Below are 24,124 nucleotides of genomic sequence, written 5' to 3' on the forward strand. Positions count from 1 at the left end.
AATACATTTGGAGATTGGAATTTTTCATAGGGAGTTTATTGAAGGCTTGTTCAATGCCTTCTAACATGGGGTTATTGAAGTATTCTTTTTCCTGTGTTTTTAATCTGGACAAATTATGATTTTATAAAGATTTATCCATTTCACTTAGATTTATTGTCATATAATTGGGCAAAATATATCCTATTGGTTGCATTAATTAACTCCTCATTGGAAGAGGATTCATACTTTTCAGTTTTGATACTAGTAATTTGATTTCCTTCTTTTCTTTTAAAATCAAATTAACCAAAGCTATATGTGTTATTTTTTTTTTTGTGATTTGCTTTGTTTTATTAGAAAAATACTTAGGCAAGGGCTACAATCATCTGTCAATTATGAATGACTTACAAGGACATGAAGCAATAAAATAAAAATACAGATACAAATTATATATACCGGATTATTGGTAATTTCATAACAAATTTAAGATAAACAAAGGAGATTGCAGGTTACTTTATAGGTATAGAATAAAGCAGTAGATGAAGTACTTCAGCAAAAGAACAGAAACCAAAAGAAAAATGCAAAAGAAATGTCACATTGCTACAGAGCATATGTATAATATTCTTATTAAACAACCTTTCCAGAATGTCTTGTATTAGTAGTGCTGTAAATGCACTTCATTTAATTTCATGACTCATTATTTCTAGAGCTTTTTAACCAACTGGAACCAAGAAGGCCTCTCATGTTTATTTAAAATATTTTTTTTAATTAGATAAATGCAAAATGCACTATGTACCATGAAAAATCTCATCTTGGAACCAAAGGGTTAATGAATTTGTCTCTCATTTTAAAAATTTAGTGTAAAAACTGCTGGTTTTTATATTTACTATAGTAAAGTGAAAACTCCTCAATTAGGAGGATTTTATGCAGTTTGACTGCATATTACCACATACTTTACAATAGGTCCTTCCAACAGTAAGGAAATAATTGATTTCACGGTCACTGTCAGAAATGAGTGCCATAATTCTATTATGGTTACTGTTCATCCCTCAAAGACTTCTGGAAGGAGGTTCAATGTATTTCATTCTTACAACAGATATTAACAGTAGTACATAGTCCCTTAAGTCTCCAAAAGACATTTATTGTTAAGGAAGGTGCTTTATTAACAATTCTTCTGGCAGCACTAGTGAATTACAATATCCTTCAATATTATTTCTACCATAATATATACATTTAACTTTCATACCTCTATAAAAACATCTATAGTACATTTCATAATATAAAAATATATTACAAATCTGCTGAATTATTTACAAGCAATGTTCTATTATCTCTATGCAACATTTTTGTCTCCATACAAGACTAACAAGTTACACAATTTTCTATTTCTTTAAGTTAAAAAAAAATCAATATGGCTTCTTGCTTATAAATAAGCAAGAAAGTGATTTTATTTCTTTCCCAAACCAACTTTGGTGCATAAAGAATTCAATTTCCAGATAAATAACAAAAAAATACAATTTCTCACATCAAAAGAAAAATCAATTGCTTTTCCCATGGGAAAAAATTGTTCTTAAAATTAAATCAACCAAGAGTATTCAAAATTTTTGAAGAGGTTTTTCAAAAATCGTTAACAGATTCATTTTATAATATTTAATATACTGTACTCCATGAGAAAGCCCTAATCCTGAAAAAGGAGTCACCACACATACTGCAACACTCTTTTAACAGTTAAAAGTTTCAGCCCTAATTCGATAGATGAAATTTTTGGTTGATTGCAAATGACGTTCACTGTTTGCTTAAAAACAAATTGAATACTTTTCTTATCAGAGTTCTGCAAAAGAACACAAATGGCAACCAATCACATCTATTAATCATAATTGAAAATTAAAATTATCTCCTGATAATTTTCATTGTCTTAATATCTTGAGTTAAAATTTGTGCCCTTAACAAATTTTCAATTATAAACTACTGGAATCACTAAAGAAAAGCAGCTTAAAGCAGCATGCATGCAAAGCTTTCAAGAAGTTGTTCCACTAAGTTGCCAGAAGAGCAGTTGCTCAGTTTCCCACTGTACCATTCCATGAAAATGTGGACATGCAGTAATATAATAATATATTCCACGGAAGCATCTACTTCATTCCCGGAATGTTTACACTAAGCATAAATATTATCTAAGTAGTGGGGGAAGGAGAAAAAGGAAGGGGTTGACTCTAATGTGCAACTTTATTCCTAAACCCATTGTCAGTGACTTAAGACTGTAGGTATCCCCTGTTTGTTTGCTTTATTTATGTATATATTATCATTTTTACCTCTTCAAACTCTTCTGTGGCATTGTTCTGTATATGTTTGGGTCCAAAAGCAAGGCAGTGTCTTTGGTTAGCTTTGATAAATGAACTACTTTTGTTTTTAATTGATGTTGTTCACTTTCATTAACCCACACATCAGGCAAAATATCTTCTGGCATCCAATGAAGGAACAGTTTAATCTTTCCAGAATCTTCTTTTCTCTTGGCTATTACAGTACTATGAAAAACAACATTGTGTCCCTTTCCTAAACTTTCTATATGGGCTGAGAGGTTAAAGCATATGGCTCAATGCCATATTGCATCCAGTGTCTGTGCATCAAAGAAGTCATGGGATCGTGGTAAAGAGCGTCGTCTTTTGTTCTTTAACTTCCTCTTATTCATTCCAGCTTTAGAAGGAGATTCCTCTTTGGCCTTAGGCTGGCTAGCAACTTTTGAAGAATTCTGCTGACTAAAATGTGTAGGTACATGACAAGCTAGCCCTCCCTGAGATGCAAAGCTGGCATTGCAACCACCAACAACACACTTGAAAGGTTTGTCTCCACTGTGTGTCAGCATATGTCTTTGTAACCAACTTTGACTGCTTGATGGAGTGCTATATACTTTACAACCCTTCCATAGGCAAACAAATACCCCTCCTCACTGACCATCTACATGTATGGAATGAATGTGATCTGCCAGATCTGGACTAGAGTTGAAGCAGGTCTGGCACTGGTCCCAACAACAGTTATAGGCAATGTTTTTGCTTGAAGAAGTAGTGCTTCCTTGTTCATTCATCATTGCAGGAGTTGAACGTCCACTGGAAATTATATCAGATCTGGGATAGGTAGGGGGAAATAGGAAGAATATAGTAAAAATTCCCTTGTTCCCCTACTCTCCCTCTTCAGATGACTCAGAGACTTCTGGGACTGAGCCACTAGAAAATGAGCTCTGATGTATTTAGAGTTCTTCTTACCAAAACACAACACGGCCATACAATGCAGCTGAGGAATTCTCCAGGTGTAACGATTTTTTGTGCCTCTGGACCCAGGCTTACAACGCCGAGAGAGTGGGACTGTCTCTGTGCAATGACTTTTCCACTTAAATCTCCTTCACACACAAGTGTCTTTGTGCACACTCATCTATACACCATAGATGAAAACACACAAAGACAATCGTCATCCTCGGTTACCGAGAGACTACTACCATACCATCCATAATAGTACTGCTTATTCTGCTCCTCTTTCTTCTTTTCCAAATCTCCATCCAGTTTGCTATCAGACATTTTCACCTAGAGAGGATAATGACCTCTTAGAGACTCAATTCTAATCTATTTGTTTTTTTTTTTTATAAAACCAACTCTTATTCTTATTTATTAGTTCAATAGTTCTCTAACATTTTATTAATTTCTACTTTAATTTTTAGGATTTATAATTTAGTCTTTTCTAGTGATTTTCAATTTGTTCCTTTTCTAGGTTTTTTATTGCATGCTCAATTCATTGACCTACTTTTTCTCTACTTTAAGCATTCAGAGATATAAAATTCCCCATATGCACTGCTTTGGCTATATCCTGTAAATTTTGATATGCTGTTTCCTCATTGCCATTTTCTTCAATGGATTGATTTAATTGATTGTTTCTCTAATTTGTTCTTTGATGAAACCCTTTTTTAGAAGTAGATTCATTAGTTTCCAATTAATTTTAATTGCCTTCCCATGAAATCTTATTGATTTTTTTTGCATTATGATCTGAAAATGATGCATTTATTATTTCTGCTTTTCTGTATTTAGTTGTGCAGTTTTTATGTCCTTGTATATGGTTAATTTTTGTGTAAATACCATGTGCTACTGAAAAGAAGATATATTTCTTTTTTCCCATTTGATTTTTTCCAGAGTTCTATTAAATCTAAATTTTCTAAAATTTCATTCACTTCTCTGATTTCAAACTTGTTAAATTTTTGGTTAGATTTATCTAGTTCTTAGAGGGAAGGTTAAGGTCCCCTATTTGGATGGTTTTACTATTTACTTTCTCCTTATGATCAATTAATTTTTTAATTAAAAATTTGGAGCCTATTATACCATTTAGTGTATATGTAGTACCCTTTTAGCAGGATGTAATTTCCTTCTTTACCTCTTTTAATCAGATCTAATTTTTGCTTTAGCTTTAGTTAGATATTTGCTTTTCCTATTTTTTTTTTTACTTCCAATAATGCATAATAAATTTTGCTGCAGCCCCTTACCTTAACTATTTATTTCTCCTTGATTCAAATGTATTTTTATAAAGAACATATAGGCTTCTGGTTTTTAAACTACTGTACTATCTGCTTCCATTTTACGGGTGAGATCATCCCATTCATGTTCAAAGTTATGATAACCAAGATGTATTGCTTTACATCTTATTTTCCCCTTTTCATCCTGCTCTTTCTCTGTCTATTCACTTTGTCTCTCTTCATAAGTGCTTTGCTTTTAATCACCCTTCTCTAATTCTTCTCCTTTATATTACTCCCTTCCCCAAACCAATTCCATCCTATTCCCCTCCTACTTCTCTATATGGTAAGATAAGATTCTCTACGCCAACAAGGATGGCTATTATTTCCAACTCTGAGAAAATTTTGGTGGAAGTAAGGTTTAAGCTTTGCCTGTCACCACCCTCATTCTCCCCTACATTGTAATAGTATTTTCCACAACTCTTTAGGTGATACAGCTTACCGTACTTTACTTCTCTCTTCCCTTTTTCCTCAGTGTAATACTTTTTTTTCGGGCCTTAATTTTTGGTGCATATCATATTATCCTCTTTCTATGCATACTCCTTTAAACTGCTCTGATAATGATAAAAAAATTTCAGATTTACAATTATCATCTTTCCATATAGGAATACAAATAGTTCAACTTTATTGAATCCTTTAAAATTTCTCTTTCTTATCTACCTTTTTATGCTGCTCTTGAGTCTTGTATTTGGACTTCACATTTTCTGTTTTAGTTCTGTTCTTTTCATCAGGACTGCTTGGAAATCTCCTCCTTTTTTTTAATTAAATTACCATTTTCCCCAGAAAGAATACACTTAGTTTTGCTCAGTAGGTGATTCTGGGTTGTAAACCTATTTACTTTGCTTTCTAGAATATCATATTCCAAGCCTTCTGGTACTTTAATATAGAAGCTATTAAATTCTATGTAATATTGACTATGGTTCCATGATATTTGAATTTTTTGTTTGTTTTTTTTTATGGTTATTTGCAGTATTTTCTTGTTGGTCTGGGAGCTCTTGAATTTTGCTATTATATTCCTTGGAGTTGTATTTTTGGGGATTTATTTCAGCAGATGATTGGTGGATTTTTTTTAAATTCAACCCTCTTATTCAAGAATATCAGGAAAGTTTTCTCTGATAATTTCTTGTAATTAGATGTGTAGGAGTTTTTGTTTTTTTGTTTGTTTTATCGTGACTTTAGGAACACAATAATCTTTACATTATCTCTACTGAATTGATGTTCCAGTATCAGTATTTAAAAAAAAATTCATATTTTCTTCTATTATTTATTTTTTTAATTTTATTTCATTGTTTCTTGATGTCTCATGAAGTCATTAGCTTCTATTTGACCAATTCTAATTTTTAAGAAATGGTTTTCTTCTATGAGTTTGTATACATCCTTTTCCATTTAGTCAATTCTACTTTGTATGGAAATTTTTCTTCATTGGATTTTTGTATTCCTTTTACCATTGACTAATTCTGCTTTTTTAAGCTTTATTTCCCTTTTTATTACTTTCTCTTGACTATTTTTCTTCTTCATCCTTTATGTGATTTTTGAATTCCTTTTTGAGCTCTTCCAGAGTCTAAGATCAATTTACATTTTTTTTTGTATGCTCCTGCTACAATCTCATTGTCCCATTCTGAGATTGTGCCTTGTTTTTCTTTGTCTCCATAAACATTTTCTATGGATAGGATTTTTTTTTTCTTTAGGCCATTTGTTCATTTTCCCAGTGCTTTAAAAAATAAACAAACTTTCATTTTTATCTTAAAGGAGGGCTCTGCTCTCAGGGTAGAGGACATACTTTCTTAAGCTTTAGTTTTTCCTTGCTGATGCTCTCAGCTCTAGTTCTGGGTTTCTGCAAGTTTAAGTTCTTCCAAGAAGGAATAAAGACTGGTGGGCTGGGATCTCTGAAAGCCACCTTTCTCTGCTGATTTAATATCTCTATTGAATGCTGATGGATTTCAGGGTTTAGACCACTGTGAGCTACCTTGTGTTGGTGCTCAGGGCCTTGTTTTGTACTATAGATTCATCTGCAGTGGAATTTGGTGCCTCACCATAGGCTTGGGCAGGGTCTCTTGGCCTCCCCTTCATCTTGAACAGGCCAGGCATCATAGGCTACCTTGAGTTAGTGCTTGGGGTTTCATTGCAGGCTTATTCTAGCGCTTGGCACTTCAAGGGTCAGGAATGGAGTACTCTGCTATTGACTTAGGCCCTGTGTTGTAGTCTTGAAGTTGGCTTGTGCTAAGGTTAAGAACTTGAAACAGTCAGTGGGGCCTGGGTAACTTGACCTCCTTGGTGTGCAGTTTTATTTCTGACTGATGTCCCTTTTCACCTCAGTGAAATAGACCCTCTTAGACTACCATCCAAGTTGTTTAATGCAGCAGAGTTCCTTTAATCTGTCCTCTTGCTGGTTCTATCACTCCATTATTTCTTTTGAGGTACTATTTTAAGGTTGGTTTCAGAAAATTCTTAGAATGGTTCCAGTTTTTAGTGTTACTACTATGCCATCTTGGCTCTACCCCCACCTTGGTCACCAGAATTTCTCAGGTAGAGATTAGCTCCCTTCTTAGGCATAGGGTAAAATTTTTCTAATATTGATTAGAAGTTAGACTAATTGATTTATCCATGTGAAAGTACATTATTTTGCATATGAGAGACCAGGAAAACGATGATATAGTTGTGAGTTTTGCCAAATTACTATAAAACTGGCATCTTTCCAGAACCTTACCATTGGTGAGCCAGTTTTGCTATCTAATCTCACAGCCTCATTGACTGCTGAGCACTGCATTACACTAATGTAGTATATAATCCCACTTCCAAATTATAATAGCACATGAAAACCGATGCATAATGAACACATAATGAAATTCAGAAGAATCTTCTCTCACTCCTGAGTCTCTCTTATTTTCCTTCATTTGCTTAGCAACTTTTCGTTGATTTTTATTTACTTTGATTTAAAGGAAGATTCTGAGTAATCAAAATTCATGATTCATCCTTATTAAAAGTACAAAAACTAGGGCTTTGAATAATTTATTTAAAGATGCACCATCCATTATATATCACATAGTGTTCCTATTTTGATGCCTCATCAATCAGGGGACCATAGTCATGATGAAAAATTTTTTTTAATGAAAAATACTTTTATTTCTGAATGTAGCACTGTAATCAAGCAAGTTTTTATGACCCCACTTTTCAATGTCAATTTTATTTGTATTCTGCATCATTTGTTGATTTTACTATAACAAATGACATATAATATCAAGAGGCAATACAGTTTTGATGGTTGAAATGCTATTTCAGAGTCAGGAAGGCTTGGATTCAAAGCCTATTTCACATACATGCATGATCTTGAGCTAGCCACAAGACCTCTCTGCACTTACTCTCTGCACATATATTTATGTATGCCTCACTTCCAGATTAAGGAGAGGAAGTGGCAACAAGTGGTCTTTTCTCCGTCAGCCATAATTTTTAAAAACTTTATTTTTTACTCCCAATTATATGTAGTTATGACTTTAATATTATTTTTCTGATATTTTGTTATCTATGTTCTCTCTCTCCTCTTCCCCCAACATCCCAAAATCACAATAAAATGACATGGGTTGTACAATCATTATGATGTTCGTTGTGATGTTTGGCCTTTCCCCAGTTGTTGGACAACCCCTTAGTTTCAAATTCTTGGCCATTGTATGTAACAAGGGAATCACTTTAAAAGACTGATATATATTAATTTAAGGTCGCCAAGGAATCAGCTATGTAATTCCTAAATGAAAAACTCAAGTCAGCCGTCAGCCTTTTTTGGAGTTTAATTACAATAGGAGTAAGAAAGGAATTAGAGATAGAGAGAGAGAGAAAGGGGGAGAAGGGAATAGGGCTTAAATACCCCTTCTGTTTAGGCTGGGCCAAAAGGCCCAAGCCCTTAGATAGCTTTGGCAAAGAATAAAAGACCAGTCCCTTTCACTCACGTGTCCAAAATGGAGAAACAGTCTCAGAGGCCCCCACCTTCAGCTTCCTTCAGAGCAAGCTTCCTCAGACCCCAGGAACCACACCGACCAAAACCGCCAACAACCTCCAGTCTCCAGACCCTCCTATCTTTAAGGAAACCATCCAAGTTGCCTCCCCTCAGTCCTCACATCTACCAATCACTCTTCATCAATTTCCCTGTCAATGGAGGCTCTCGCTTAACCCAGGACCGCCCAGAGGTTTCTGGCTTTTGCACATGTCTGTTGAAGGTCATATTTTTCAAATGATTAAATCTTTACTCCTTTGCTACAGCCCTTTCTAAATCCTGTTAACTTGAGTATGGTAGAGATTTAGAAATAATTAAATTTTGATCTAGGCTGCAGCCCTTACTCAATCCTATTAGGACTGAATAGGGTGGAGTATCTCCATTGTATCAATTCTAAAATCAATCAAGACTCAAAGAAATTCCTGTTATATGCTTAAGCATAGGTCAAAGTCCTTTCCATTGTTCAGCAAAGGGTTTCTGTCCTAAAGTAATCTGAAGAAGGGAAGAGAAGGAACCTCCCATGCCAATGGGGTTCCCATTCCAATAGACTATCAGTAAGAAATTTTCCAAGTATGAAATATCCCAATGGTGAAATTTCCAACATTTATAAGTCTAAGGAAATTTGAGGTTTACATGTAAGAAGAGCTACTATAAATATTTTTGTACACATAGGTCTTTTCCCCCTAACTTTGATAACTTTAGGATACACAGTTTGTTATTTTATTGCTATATCAAAGGGTATACACAGTTTTATGATTCTTTGAACATGATTCCAAATTGTTCTTCATAATAATTGCCTCAGTTCACAGCTAATTCAGGTACCAATTTTCCCACAACCCCTCCAACATTTTTAGTTTCCTTTTCTTGACATATTAGCCCATCTAATAGGTAGTAGGTAGTAACTCAGAGTTATTTTAATTTGTATTTTCTCTAATTAATTATGACTTGGTGAATTTTTTTCATGTGAATGAAATAGTTTTACATTCTTCATATGAAAACTCCCTATTTAAATCTTTTTTTACACATTATCAATTGGGTAATGCCTTTTATTCATATAAATTGGACTTAGATCTCTATATAATTTGATAAATAAGGTCTTTGGAAGGAAAGTGGTGACAGTTTCTTCTAAAATATCCAGAGATGGGGTGTCAATTTTTCTTTTCTTTTTTGAGTTTTTTTTTTGGTTAATTTATGGTATGGGTTTAGAATGACAGGAAGGAAGCAAGGATGACTTTAATTACTATAAGGTTTTGGAAGTTCAGAGGCAATTAGTAAATTCTACTCTGAAATAAAACCTCAAACTAATCACTATACAAGCTTCATATAATGAAAGTGCTTATCATATTACTCTAAATGAGGCAACGTAGATAAACCAGGAGCTGCCATGTTTCTTAAAGACTACTTCATTTAAAAGATTCTGACATTTATGTCTTCAGGGAAGTTTATTTCATTTAATTCAAGAATATTAAATTTCTACTATGCACAAAATAAAGAATGTCAGTAATATAAAGATGGTAGAATCCTTCTGATAAAAATTTGGATAAATAAAAATTTCCAACTCCCAGATCTAGCTCTGAAAATAAGAAGACAAAAGAACCTGAAGCTTAAAATAGTGCCATTTCTTCCCCATGCAAGCAAAAAGAGCCCAACTTTAACATAAAGCTCAAAATCAGGAAACAGCATGGGAAAAAAATAAGCAAACAACAAAAAAGAACCTAAACATAGAAATCTGCTGTCAAAACAAGGAAGATCAAGACACTAACTCAGAAAAAGTCAACGAAGTCAAAAGAATTATAAGTAAAGCACCAAAGAAAAATGCAGATTGTACGCAAGACCTACAATAATGCCTAGAAGAGCTAAACAGTGATTTTCAAAAGTAAAGAACAGTAATAGCAGAAAATTAAGGAAAGAAATGAAGCAGTGGAAGAAAATTGCAAAAAGATAATTAATGTGTGTTTTTTTTAAGACACAAAGGGGGCAGTTGGGTAGCTTAGTGGATTGAGAGCCAGGCCTAGAGACAGCAGGTCCTAGGTTCAAATCTGGTCTCAGACACTTCCCAGCTGTGTGACCCTGGGCAAGTCACTTAATCCCCATTGCCTACCCCTCACCACTTTTCTGCCTTGAAACCAAAACACAGTATTGATTCCAAGATGGAAGGTAAGGGTTTAATTAAAAAAAAAAGGCACAAAGATGCAAAGGAAAATCACTCCTAAGAAAATTAGAATTGGGTGAGTGGAAGCTAATGATTCCATGAGACACAAAGAAAAAATGTTAAAGGAAAAAGAATGAACAAATTAAAAAAAATTGAAATCTATCTTTGGAAAAACTACTGACCTGGAAAATAGGCAGATAATAGATAATTTAAAAATCATTAGGATATCCAAAATCTATGATTAAAGAGTCTAGGAATCCTGATATCCTAGAACCTGAGGGTAAAGTAGAAATTTAAAGAATCCATTAATCATCACATGAAAAAGATACCCAAATGAAAACTATAGCAAAATTCCAGACCTCCCAAATCAAAGAGAAAATATTTCATATATCTAGAAAGAAATCATTCAAATATCAAAAAGTCACAGTCATGATCACACAACATTTAGTAGCTTCCATTATAAAGGAGCAGAGGGATAGGAATATGATATTTCAGAAAGCAAAAGAATGGGGCATACAACCAACAATAATCAATTAATCAAAACTAAGCATAATCTTTCATAGGGGGCATGAAATGTAATGAAATATAAGACCTTTAAATATTTCTGTTAAAAGACTGGAGAGATGAAAATGAACATTGAGTTTCAAATACAAAATTCAAGAAAAGTATAAAAAGGGGAAATATGAAAGGGAAATCATTCTCAAAGGTTAAAATGTTTTCCTTTCTATATGGGAACATGAAATTTCCAAGAATATATTCATTAATAAGGCTATTAGAAGGATTCTATATAGAAAGAAGACATGGGAGTGAATTAATTATATTGGGACAATGTAAAAAAATGGGCAAAAATGAGAGATGCTCTGGAGAAGAGAGGAGAGAGAAAGAATGAGGGAAATTATGTCATATAAAATAGATGATCAAGAAAGAGTTTTTGCATTAAAGGTATAAAAGAGAGTGGGATAAATTGGTGCAAAGAGGGAATATATATTCAATTAGTAATTTCGATTATGTGAAACTAAAAATCTTTTGAACAAACACAGCTAGTACAGCCAAAATCACCTTAAGAGAGAAAACTGAAGAACTCTGAATGTCAATTGAAGCATAATTTTTTCAATTTTATTTGTTTTTCTTATTTTATTTTCTCTTCTTTTTATAATATGGTTAATATGTAAATGTGTTTTATCTCACTTCAAGTGTATAATTGACATCAAATTTCTTACTTTCTCAAGAACAGGGAAAGTGTAGGAGGGAAGGTCAAAATTTGAAACTCAAATTTTAAAGGAATGATTGTTAATTTTTCCATGTAATTAGGAAATCTTTAATTAAATGCAATTTTTAAAAGGAGAGAGGGATCATGGAAGAAAAACAAGCAAATGAGGAAAATAATACATTGATTTTCTCTGATAAAGGTCACATTTCTCACATACACATAGGCAAAAGAGCCTAATTTATATATATATAAAATGAGTCATTCCAACACTGATAAATGATCGAGCAATAGGAACAGGTAGCTTTCAAAGAAATCTAGCTTATTAATAGTTATTTTAAAAATGCTATATCACTCCTGATTAGAGAAATAAAATTTAAAATAATTCTGATATATTCCTTTACCTATATCAAATTGACTAACATGACAGAAAAAGAAAATAAATGATGGAGGGGATGTGGAAAAATTTGGCTACTGATGCACTGTTGGTCAAATTGTGAACTAGTACAACCATTCTGGAAACCAATTTGGAACTATACCCAAAGAAGTATTACTTTGCCATAAAAATGACAAACGTGATATTTCGAGAAAAACCTAAGAAGACGTATATAGACTTAAGAAAAATGTAAAGGTCAGAACCCAGAGAACATTGTACACAGTAACAACAATGTTGCAGATTTGATCAACTGTGAAAGACTTGGCTAATGAAGGCAAAAATCTCACAAAATTCCAAGGGACCATAATGGAAAATCCTGTCCTCCTCCAGAGAGAAAACTCTAAATGCAGATTGAAGCATACTTTTTATTCAACTTTATTTTCTTTGTTTTGTTTTACTTTTTTCTGCTTTTCCTTTAACAATACGGTTAATATGGAAATATATTTTACATAACTTCACTTGTATAATTGAGATCAAATTTCTTACTCTCTCAAGAAGGGAGAAAGTGCAGGAGGGAGAGTGAGTATTTAAAGAAATGATTGTTAATTTTTGACATGTAATTAGGAAATATTTAACGGGATTAATACATTTTTCTCAAAAGAAGAGAAGGATCATGGAAGCAACAGAAAGGAGGCAATGTTTGAATTATAGTCCAAGGATTCATAGGATTTAAGCTGGTAGAGTTGTAGAAAAAGAGCATTCTAATTGGTGGGAATAGTGTTTGCAAAGGCAAAGAGGCAACAAAACTAGAAATACTGTCAAGAATTGAGTGAAAACTGGTTTCCCTGGAAAATATGGTCTATTAAGTAAAGTGAATCTCATTCTTGAGAAGGAAGTTCCAATAAGATTATAAAAAGAGCTTGAATAAGAAACTGAGGAGTTTGGATTTTATTCAATAAATCAGGAGAAATTTCAAAGTCTTAAAGAAAACATTTAAAATACTGTGTCAATCCTAAGCTTATAAATGAAAAAGAAAAGAAAAGAAAGAAAATGATTACAATAGTTACTTGTGAAAGAAGTAAAGAAGAAAGAAAAAGAAAGTTTTTTTTTTTTTCAAAATGAGGGTAAGTAATTTCCTTAATGACTGTCAGAATTACCTTAATCTTCATGTGTATAGCAGAATGGAAAATTGTAGCCATTATTTGTATAAATGAAGTGTAACATTCACAGTTTCTGCATGTGGAAATTTAATGTGAATTTTTAAATTTTTTATTATTTGGTAGGAAAATAAGAGTCCAGTTCTTCATTATCATTAGACAAATATTTATTAAATGTTTTTTTTTCTATTTTTGCAGATATTGAGACCCCTAACTTGGAATTTTGCCATCTGTGGCAAAGAGGTTAGATTAGGGAAGAAATGACCCAGGTCACTGGTAAACCTCACATCCTATTTGTGGCAGGCTTTTCTCTTCATTCATTATTCCACTGGCTGATTTTGCTGCATAGTTGGATACATTCACTAACATGGAGGAAAAGGCAGCCTTTCTCCCAGTTTACCTCTACAACAGAACCATTAATCTCCAAATCCTTAACCTCTCTAAGGGTTGTGGTAACAGAGGAGAACACTGGCCATAAGAATATATTCATGTCTGGGTAGTAGCTGGACCAAGAAGAAACAAACAAACAAACAAACCTGGGGCTTTAAGTACAGATATAGGACTGAAGGACCAGGAATACTGTGGGACAGAAGGCAACAAAGATTCTGTATACCATGGTGTGTCCTCCAGGTTGTTAGCCCGGGTAACCTCTACTTTTAAATTTATTACTTCTTTGACTCCTTTTCCTGTGTCTATGGCTAACCTTTCTTCCTGATGTGTCTGATAGCTGGTGCTAGTACTGCTAAAATGCTTCTAGAGGATATCCTAGGTACTTGATTTGGATGAATATTAAGATTAGATGAGAAGACTTCCTCTAAATTTGCATAACTAAGGAAAAAGCCCTCTCTTCCAGGTCTTTTCCTAGTCTGGAAATAATAGGTTCTTTTTATTCTGTTCTTTTCATTCATTCCTCTCTTACTTAACCTATGAATATTTAATATTCCATCCTGATGAAAACTCAGTGATAACTGCCTAGTTCTTTATTTTGATATCTTGGTGTTTTTTTAAGAAAATTTGAAATAATTAAGGTAGTATAGCAGATAGAGGGTGGGATGTGAGGCCAAGATTTGAGTTTGAATCCTGTTTCACACACTACTTAAGTGATCTTGGGCAAGTCAGTTAACCACTGTCTTCCTTAGTTTCCTTATGTGTTAAATGTGAATAGTATCATTACCTATCTTTAAGAGTTACTGTATGGATAATATGAAATATTTGTAAAATCATTTTGCAAAACATAGCCTATTACATAAATGCTACTTATTATTTTAAAAATATATTTAAATTGTTGAAAAGCCCAATTAACAATAGTAAAAATGCATTCACCAGGATTATATGTTGCTGATAATAATCTACCTTTGAATGAAATAATCATGTTGAACACTTTTTGCTCACTGTGAGTATCCATAAGTAAGTTAGTCCTGTGCTTGGCTAGGCTCATTTTTCATTTTTTTCTTATATATTAGTGTTCTGATTATTTACTAATATGTTATTGAGCACAATTAATGTTAGCTCTTCCTTATTCAAGCCTTTTATGGTCATAAAATTATTTCTATACTTTATATGTCCAGTATAAAGTATTTTCTGTAAAGTTTGCTAGTGTACCTAAGTTGAAGAAGCTTAGTCTATTTCTTTTACTCTACAGAAGTAGAGAAAAAAATGTCAATTTTGTCCTAGGGAATAATGCCTTTCTGAAAACATTGGGACTTTTTTGGCTATTTAAAAAAATCTTTGTTCCTTTCATTGTTTAGCTATCAGAAGCCTAAGCTCTGGAAAATACACACACACATGCACACACACACACACACACACACACACACACACACACACACACACACACACTACAAAGTAGGCTGGTGAGTCCTAAAAATAAACTTCAAAAATTATAGGCCTGGAATTACATTGCAATGTGTCATTAGCAAAGAACTACCAAGGCACTCTCACTAGGAGCTCAAGAGAAGCCAGAATCTGTCAGCCCACATGGTTTGAGGGAAGGGAAGGAGAGAAAGAAATTTCTATTGATTAGGGATTTATGGTTGTTATTTTATTTTAAATGATCTCGAAAAAAAAAAGACTGAAAATCCCTTTTCTTTTTGGCATACCTGAAAATAATGAAAGTTATCTAGTGGTGTGTTTATGTGTACCACAGGTATGTTAGGTTGACCCTGTAATATATTTTGTAAGAGATATTTTAGTATTATTTAAACATGGGTAATGATTATGAAAAAATCTCTGAAATAAGAAAACTCATCAAAATGTATATACATATTGTGAATCTTAAAATTGCTCAGACTCTACTTCAGAAGGTTTGATTAAGCTATTCCCCATTTTTAACAATGGAGGTACTTGGTCAGGAATGTATTGAGAACTTTTAAAATTACTCCACCTTACTCAGACACTGCCTTAGGGGAAGATAAAGTTGAAAACTCCTGATTGAACAAGGAAAAGTCCCTAACTCATACTTAGAGTGAAAACCTTAAGCTAGGTCTATTTTTAGATCTAATACAAAAAGGTGCTAAGTACCTATAAAGGTTAAATTAGTAACTAAAAGGTCAAGCAACTTACAAAAGGCTAGCTTAACAAAAGAGTTGTGAAGTACTCAGTAGATTTAATCTAAGTAGAGAAGATGAGAACAAAAGAAGACGAGAACTAATAATGGGCAGTCCTGGGAAAAAGTGTCTACTGTGATTGGAAGATGTGAAAATTTAGGGGAGGTGACATGAGAGAAAATTTCTTTAAAAGAAAGGGACTTATTGAGTTGGAGTAGTTTATGGATTGGAAGTTAGTTGGAGTTGGAGTTCAGAGGTTTGGAGCTTGCTTGAAGATGATCTTGTGGTGAGTGATAGACTGACTTGGTCTCCCTTAGGCTCAAGCCTAGGCCATTTGGCCGAGGCCCCTTCTACTACTTCTCTCTCTTTCTCTGTCTCTCTCTCTCTTTCTCTGTCTCTCTCTCTCTGTCTCTCTCTCTGTCTCTCTCTCTCTCTCTTTCTCTCTCTCTCCTTCCCTTAATTCCTTCATTTGTATTAATTAAAATCTCCATAAATCCCAGCTGACACCCAGCTGACTTGGGTATTTTCACATTTGGGAATTTTCCCATGGTGACCACTTAATTTTAGATTTTAAATCAAGACACTAAAATTTATCTTTACAGTTTCGTCAAAATCTTTACAGGTTTGGCAATTCACAGTCTTGGCAAACCACATTTTCATGGTTACAATATTCTAACAGAAAAAAAGGCTAATCATTTATTAAACTATGAAAAAAAAATCCCAAAGCATAACAGCCACAGTTTGGAATTTTGACAGAATCTGATTATAGGACCCATGAGCTATGGTTAGGAAAGGGTCCTATCTTTAGTGCAGTCAAGCTCCAGATGGCCTCATAATAACTCACATGAAATCTATCTTCATTCCTCAAGCCCTACAATATCATCCTTGACCAGTGAATGGCTTGAGTTGGATTTAAGTGAGGCAGAACTGGACAAAGTCATGAGCCTTACTATCCTAGAGTCATCCAAGTCCACTGGCAAGACAAAACTCAGGATGACTGACAATGGTTCTGAATAAATTGGATGACTACCTTGCTGTCTTTGATGTTTGACTAAGCTGTAAGCATTACATAACATCTGCTTCAGCCACCTTCATGACTTTTGAAATAAACTTTTCTCATCTCCCCATTTTGCTGGAGAATTCCTTCACATGCTAAGAATAGACAACCCCCTAAATCGCTGATAGGTTTGATGTCTATCAGATATCTTCAACTTGATTTAGCCAATCTGTCCAGATAGTTTTACTAGAGTGTGGTTAGTCTTATGTACAATTATTTTTAAGTCTTTTGTAAGAGTTTGGCAACAGTTAGATACCAAAAGTGAATAAGGGACCTGAAAAGGGCTAAGCAAATCCTCCTGCTAGAGGTGAATTTCTCTCTGCACATCCCATTTAACCAGAGAAAACTAATTTGTTAAAATAGTACAAAAATGGCTCTATCAAAAAGTAGAGAATGAACTTGTGGTCAAGATGGGGACTTAGAAGCAGCAAAAGTTCAGACCTCTGAAAACCCTTCCTTACCGATCAGAAACTGAATGCTCCTAGGGAACTGAAATTCAAGCCTAACAACAGGACAGAGCCGGGGAACCCTCCTTCTGGACTAAAATCAAAAGGTACACCCCCCCCCAAAGCCAGAATCCTAGATCACTCAGGCCTAAGGGGAAGGCAGAAGGAAGGTCCCAGGACCCCTCCCCCCAACCCAGAGTGTTGAGCCCACAGTAGCAGCGGGAACCTCAGGGCCAGCAAAAGGGCCTCAGGTCTGGCTGTTCTGAAGGGCACACCTTGAAAGCAAACTGGGCCAGTCTCGGGGTGTCCAACACAGATGGCAGAGAAGCAGCCTGAAAGAAGGGGGGGGGGAGCCTGTAGCACCCTGTCTGGGTCCTTCCATAGGTGTCTCACTGAAGGTTTTTGCCTCTGGGCACATCCAGACCAACCCAGCTGAACCTAATCCCATCAGGAGTCCTCAGAGCTCAGGGAGGCCAGAACCCCTCCCCCCATAGAGTGCAGGGCCTTCTGAAAGGACAGGAACCTCAGGGCCTGCAAAGGTGTTGCTCTGAAGGGTGTACCTTGAAAGCAACCTGGGCCAGTCCTGGGGCATCTAACACAGATGGCAGGGAAGCAGCCTGAGAGATTGGGGGGGGGAGCTTGTAGCCCTCTGGCTGAGTCCTTCCATTGAAGTCTCACCAGAGGTTTTTGCCTCAGGGCACATCCAGACCAACCCAGCTGAACCTAGTCCCATCAGGAGCCCTCAGAGCTCAAGGAGGGCAGGACCCCTCCCCCCTTAGAATGCAGGGCCCTTTGAAAGGACAGGAACCTCAGGGTCGGCAAAGGCATTGAGGTACCTTGAGGACAGTACTGTGCCAGGCTCAGAGATTGAAAGTAAGGAAGGAGAGAAGCAACTTGAGGGAACTGAGAGCAATAACACCTGGGCTTTCCTGGGAAGACAGTGCAGCTGAGGAAAACAGACAATTTGCCTGGGGCTAAGGCCTTGGACCATCAGACAGATACAGTAAGAGCCTCACTCCTCACTCAGATTTCTGACTGGAAAGGGGAAGAAAACCATAAAGATGTCAAACAGTTCAGAAGTTCAAAAGCCACCAAACACCAAGAAAAGCAAGAAGGGGGTGACTTTGGACACATTTTATGGAGCAAAAATACAAAATACAGAGGAGATAGAAGAGGAAACACACAAAAAAATGCTCCAAAACCTTCTAAAGGAAATGGAAATTTTCCACAAACTCTTGAAGTATTTAAATCAGATATTATCAAAAAGAAGGAAACCTTCTGGCATGAAAAATGGGAAATAATGCAAAAGGAACTCAGCAATCTGAGAGACAAAAATATGCAAATGCAGAAACAGCTAGAATTCTCAAGAAACAGGCAAGACCAAATTGAAAAGGAAAAACAGTCTTTAAAGGTCAGAATCAGGCAACTGGAAGACAATGATCTTGCAGAAGAGCAAGAATTGATAAAGCAAAGTCGAAAGACTAAAGAATTAGAAGATAACATAAAATATTTCACTGACAAGGTGACAGACCTGGAAAACAGAAGAAGGAGAGACAATCTGAGAATCCTTGGTCTACCAGAAAAGTCATAAATAAACAGTAAGCTTGATATCATAATACATAATATCATCAAAGAAATCTGCCCAGAGATTCTAGAACGAGGGGACAAATTATTCATTGAAAGAGTTCTCAGAACACCCTCTACACTAAATCCTCAAAAGACAACTACCAGGAATGTAATTGCCAAATCCCAAAGCTTCCAAGCAAAAGAAAAAATCTTACAAGAAGCCAGAATAAGACAATTTAGATATAAAGGAACACCAATCAGGGTCACACAGGACCTAGCAATTTCCACTCTCAATGACCGTAAGGCAGAGAACATGATATTCAGGAAAGAAAGAGAGCTGGGTCTTCAACCAAGAATCAGCTATCCATCAAAACTGACTCTATACTTCCAGGGGAAAGTATGGGCATTCAACAAAATACAAGATTTCCAATTGTTTGTAAATAAAATACCATAGCTCTGTGGAAAGTTTGACATCCAAACACAAAGAGCAAGAGAACCATTAAAAGGTAAATATGAAGGAAAGGGAAAAGGAGAAAAATGTTATCTTTTTCTTTTATTCAAACTCTTTTCCACAAGGACTACATTTATATCAATTTATATATATTAATATGTGGGGAAAATGTAATGTGTAATTCTCAAAAATTGAATGCATCGTTAGAGTAGTAAGAAGAATCATACATAGGGAAAGATTGGGGCATCAAGATGATATGGAGAAAGGGGGGGATAGAAAGAAAAAAGGAGGGGGTAATCATTGATGGTACTAAAATATACTCCAAGAAATAGAAAAATAAACTAAATAGAATAATCATTCACACACAAATATGCAAATGGGAAGGGGAGGGGAAGAATTCATCTATAATAAGGAGAGGAAGAGAGTTTTTACTTAAACCTTACTCTCAGTGAAATCAACTCTGAGAGGGAAGAACATCCAGATCCATTGGGATCTTGAATTTTATCTTATCCAACAGGGTAAGGGAGATGGGAAAACCAAGGGGGGTAGGGGTGTGGGGAACACAAAAAGGGAGGGAAGGAGAGGGCGAGGGGAAGGGAACAAAAAGGGAGGGACTAGAAAGGGAAACATATCAAGAGAGGGGACTAGGGGACTAATTTAAAGTAAATCACTGGCTTAAAAGGTTATAACTGAAGAGGAAAGGTCAGAATTAGGGGAGGATATCAAAATGCCAGGGAGTCAACAAGTGACAATCATAACTTTGAACATGAATGAGATGAACTCACCCATTAAATGTAGATGAATAGCAGAATGGATTAGAATCCAAAACTCTACCATATGTTGTCTTCAGGAAACACACACGAGGCGGGTAGATACTCACGACATTAGAATTAAAGTTTGGAGCAAAACCTATTGGACCTTAACTGATAAAAAGAAGGTAGGAGTTGCATGATATTTGACAAAGCCAAAGTAAAAATAGATCTGATTAAAATAGATAGAGAAGGTAACTACATCCTGATAAAAGGGGGTATAGACAATGAGAAAATATGACTAATCAACATGTATGCACCAAATAATATAGCAACCAAATTTCTAAAGGAGAAACTAGGAGAATTAAAGGAGGAAATAGACAGTAAAACCATATTAGTGGGAGATTTGAACCAACCACTATCAAATTTAGATAAATCAAATAAAAAAATAAATAAGAAAGAGGTAAAAGAAGTGACTTAAATCTTAGAAAATTAGAGTTAATAGACATATGGAGAAAAATAAATAGGGATAAAAAGGAATACACCTTCTTCTCAGCACCACATGGCACATTCACAAAGATTGGCTATACACCAGGTCACAGAAACATGGCATACAAATGCAGAAAAGCAGAAATAATAAATGCAGCCTTTACAGATCATAAGGCAATAAAAATAATGATCAGTAAGGGTACATGGAGAACCAAATCAAAAATTAATTGGAAATAAAATAATATGATACTCCAAAATCAGTTAGAGAAGAAATCATAGAAACAATTAATAATTTCATCGAGGAAAATGACAATGGTGAGACATCCTTTCAAACCTTTAGGGATGCAGCCAAAGCAGTAATCAGAGGAAAATTCATATCCCTGAGTGCATATATTAACAAATTAGGGAGGGCAGAGATCAACGAGTAGGAAATGCAAATAAAAAAACTTGAAAGTGAACAAATTAAACCCCCCCAGAAGAAAACCAAACTAGAGATCCTAAAAAACTAAGGGAGAAATTAACAAAATGGAAAGTAATAGAACTATTGAACTAATAAATAAGACTAGAAGCTGGTACTTTGAATAAAACAAACAAAATAGAAAAAGTACTGGTTAATCTAATTTAAAAAAGGAAAGAAGAAAAGCAAATTAATAGCATCAAAGATGAAAAGGGGGACATCACCTCCAATGAAGAGGAAATTAAGGTTATCATTAAAAACTACTTTGCCCAATTACATGGCAATAAATATACCAATATAGGCAATATGGATGAATATTTACAAAAATATTAACTGCCTAGACTAACAAAAGAAGAAATAGAATTCTTAAATAATCCCATATCAGAAAATGAAATCCAACAGTCCATCAAAGCACTCCCTAAGAAAAAATTCCCTGGGCCTGATGGATTCACAAGTGACTTCTATCAAACATTCAAAGAATAGCTCATCCCAATATTATTCAAACTAGTTGACAGAATAAACAAAGAGGGAATTCTACCAAATTCCTTTTATGACACAAACATGGTACTGATTCCAAAGCCAGGAAGGTCAAAAACAGAGAAAGAAAATTATAAACTAATCCTCCTCATGAATATAGATGCAAAAATCTTAAATAGGCTACTAACAAAAAGACTCCAGCAAGTGATCAGAAGGGTCATTTGACATGATCAAGTATGATTTATACCAGGAATGCAGGGCTGGTTCAATATTAGGAAAACCATCCACATAATTGACCATATCAACAAGCAAAGCAACAAAAATCACATGATTATTTTAATAGACACAGAAAAAGCCTTCTATAAAATACAATACTCATTCCTATTGAGAACACTAGAAAACATAGATATAGAAGTGCCTTACCTAAAAATAATAAGAAGAATACACACACACACACACACACACACACACACACACACACACACACACATATATATATATAAAACCATCAGCAAACATCATCTGCAATGGGGATAAACTAGATGCATTCCCAATAACATCAGGAATTAAACAAGGATGCACATTATCACCTCTATTATTTGACATTGTACTAGAAACACTAGCAGTAGCAATTAGAGAAGAAAAAGAAATTGAAGGCATTAAAATAGGCAAGGAGGAGACCAAGTTATCGCTCTTTGCAGATGACATGATGGTCTACTTAAAGAACCCTAGAGTTTCAACCAAAAAGCTAATTGAAATAATCAACAACTTTAGCAAAGTTGCAGGATACAAAATAAACCCACATAAGTCATCAGCATTTCTATATATTTCCAACACAGCTCAGCAGCAAGAACTAGAAAGAGAAATCCCATTCAAAATCACCTTAGACAGAATAAAATATTTAGGAATCTATCTTCAGAGACAAACACAGGAACTATATGAAAACAACTACAAAACACTCTCCATACAACTAAAACTAGACTTGAGCAATTGGAAAAACATTAACTGCTCATGGGTAGGATGAGCCAATAAAATAAAAATGAACATCCTACCCAAACTTATTTATCTATTTAGTGCCTTACCCATTGAACTTCCAATTTTTTTTTTACTGATTTAGAAAAAAAAAACATAACAAAGTTCATTTGGAAGAACAAAGGATCAAGGATATCCATGGAAATAATGAAAAAAAATACAAAGGAAGGGGGCCTTGTAGTCCCACATTTCAAACTATATTACAAAGCAGCTGTCATCAAAACAATTTGGTACTGGCTAAGAGACAGAAAGGAGGATCAGTGGAATAGACTTGGTGCAAATGACCTCAGCAAGACAGTATATGATAAACCCAAAGATCCCAGCTTTTGGGACAAAAATCCACTATTTGATAAAATTTGCTGGGAAAATTGGAAGACAGTGTGGGAGAGATTAGGTTTGGTTCAACACCTCACACCCTACACCAAGATAAATTCAAAATGGGTCAATGACTTGAACATAAAGGAGGAAACTATAAGTAAATTAGGTGGACACAGAATAGTATACATGTCAGACCTTTGGGAAGGGAAAGACTTTAAAACCAAGCAAGATTTAGAAAGAGTCACAAAATGTAAAATAAATAATTTTGACTACATCAAATTAAAAAGGTTTTGTACAAACAAACCCAATGCAACTAAAATCAGAAGGGAAGCAACAAATTGGGAAACAATCTTCATAAAAGCCTCTGACAAAGGTTATATTAGCCAAATTTACAAAGAGCTAAACCAGGTGTGCAAAAAATCAAGCCATTTTCCAGTTGATAAATGGGCAAGGGACATGAATCGGCAGTTTTCAGATAAAGAAATCAAAACTTTTAATAAGCACATGAAGAAGTGTTCTAAATCTCTTATAATCAGAGAGATGCAAATCAAAACAACTCTGAGGTATCACCTCACACCTAGCAGCTTGGCTAACATGACAGCTATGGAAAGTAATGAATGCTGGAGGGGATGTGGCAAAGTCTGGACATTAATGCATTGCTGGTGGAGTTGTGAATTGATCCAACCATTCTGGAGGGCAATTTGGAACTATGCCCAAAGGGCGATAAAAGACTGTCTGCCCTTTGATCCAACCATAGCACTGCTGGGTTTGTACCCCAAAGAGATAATAAGGGAAAAGACTTGTATAAGAATATTCATAGCTGCACTCTTTGTGGTGGCCAAAAATTGGAAAATGAGGGGATGCCCTTCAATTGGAGAGTGGCTGAAGAAATTGTGGTGTATGTTGGTGATGGAATACTATTGTGCTAAAAGGAATAATAAAGTGGAGGAATTCCATGGGGACTGGAACAGCCTCCAGGAAGTAATGCAGAGCAAAAAGAGCAGAACCAGGAAAACATTGTACACAGAGACTGATACACTGTGGTACAATCGAAAATAATGGAATTCTCCATTATTGTCAATGCAATGTCCCTAAACAATCTGCAGTGATCTAGGAGAAAAAACACTATTCACAAGC

General features: G+C 35.0%; 1 protein-coding gene and 1 pseudogene across 2 annotated transcripts in view; one reads left to right on the plus strand and one right to left on the minus strand.

Annotated features, from left to right (window-relative positions):
- The window catches only part of GABRG3 (gamma-aminobutyric acid type A receptor subunit gamma3), a 926,944-nt gene that overhangs the window by 359,000 nt on the left and 543,820 nt on the right, over nt 1-24,124 (plus strand). The gene's annotated exons all lie outside the window — the stretch shown is intronic.
- On the minus strand, nt 1,621-6,592 carry LOC103099049 (zinc finger protein AEBP2-like; annotated as a pseudogene).

Source organism: Monodelphis domestica, chromosome 8 (assembly GCF_027887165.1).
Source record: "Monodelphis domestica isolate mMonDom1 chromosome 8, mMonDom1.pri, whole genome shotgun sequence".
Lineage (NCBI taxonomy): Eukaryota > Metazoa > Chordata > Mammalia > Didelphimorphia > Didelphidae > Monodelphis > Monodelphis domestica.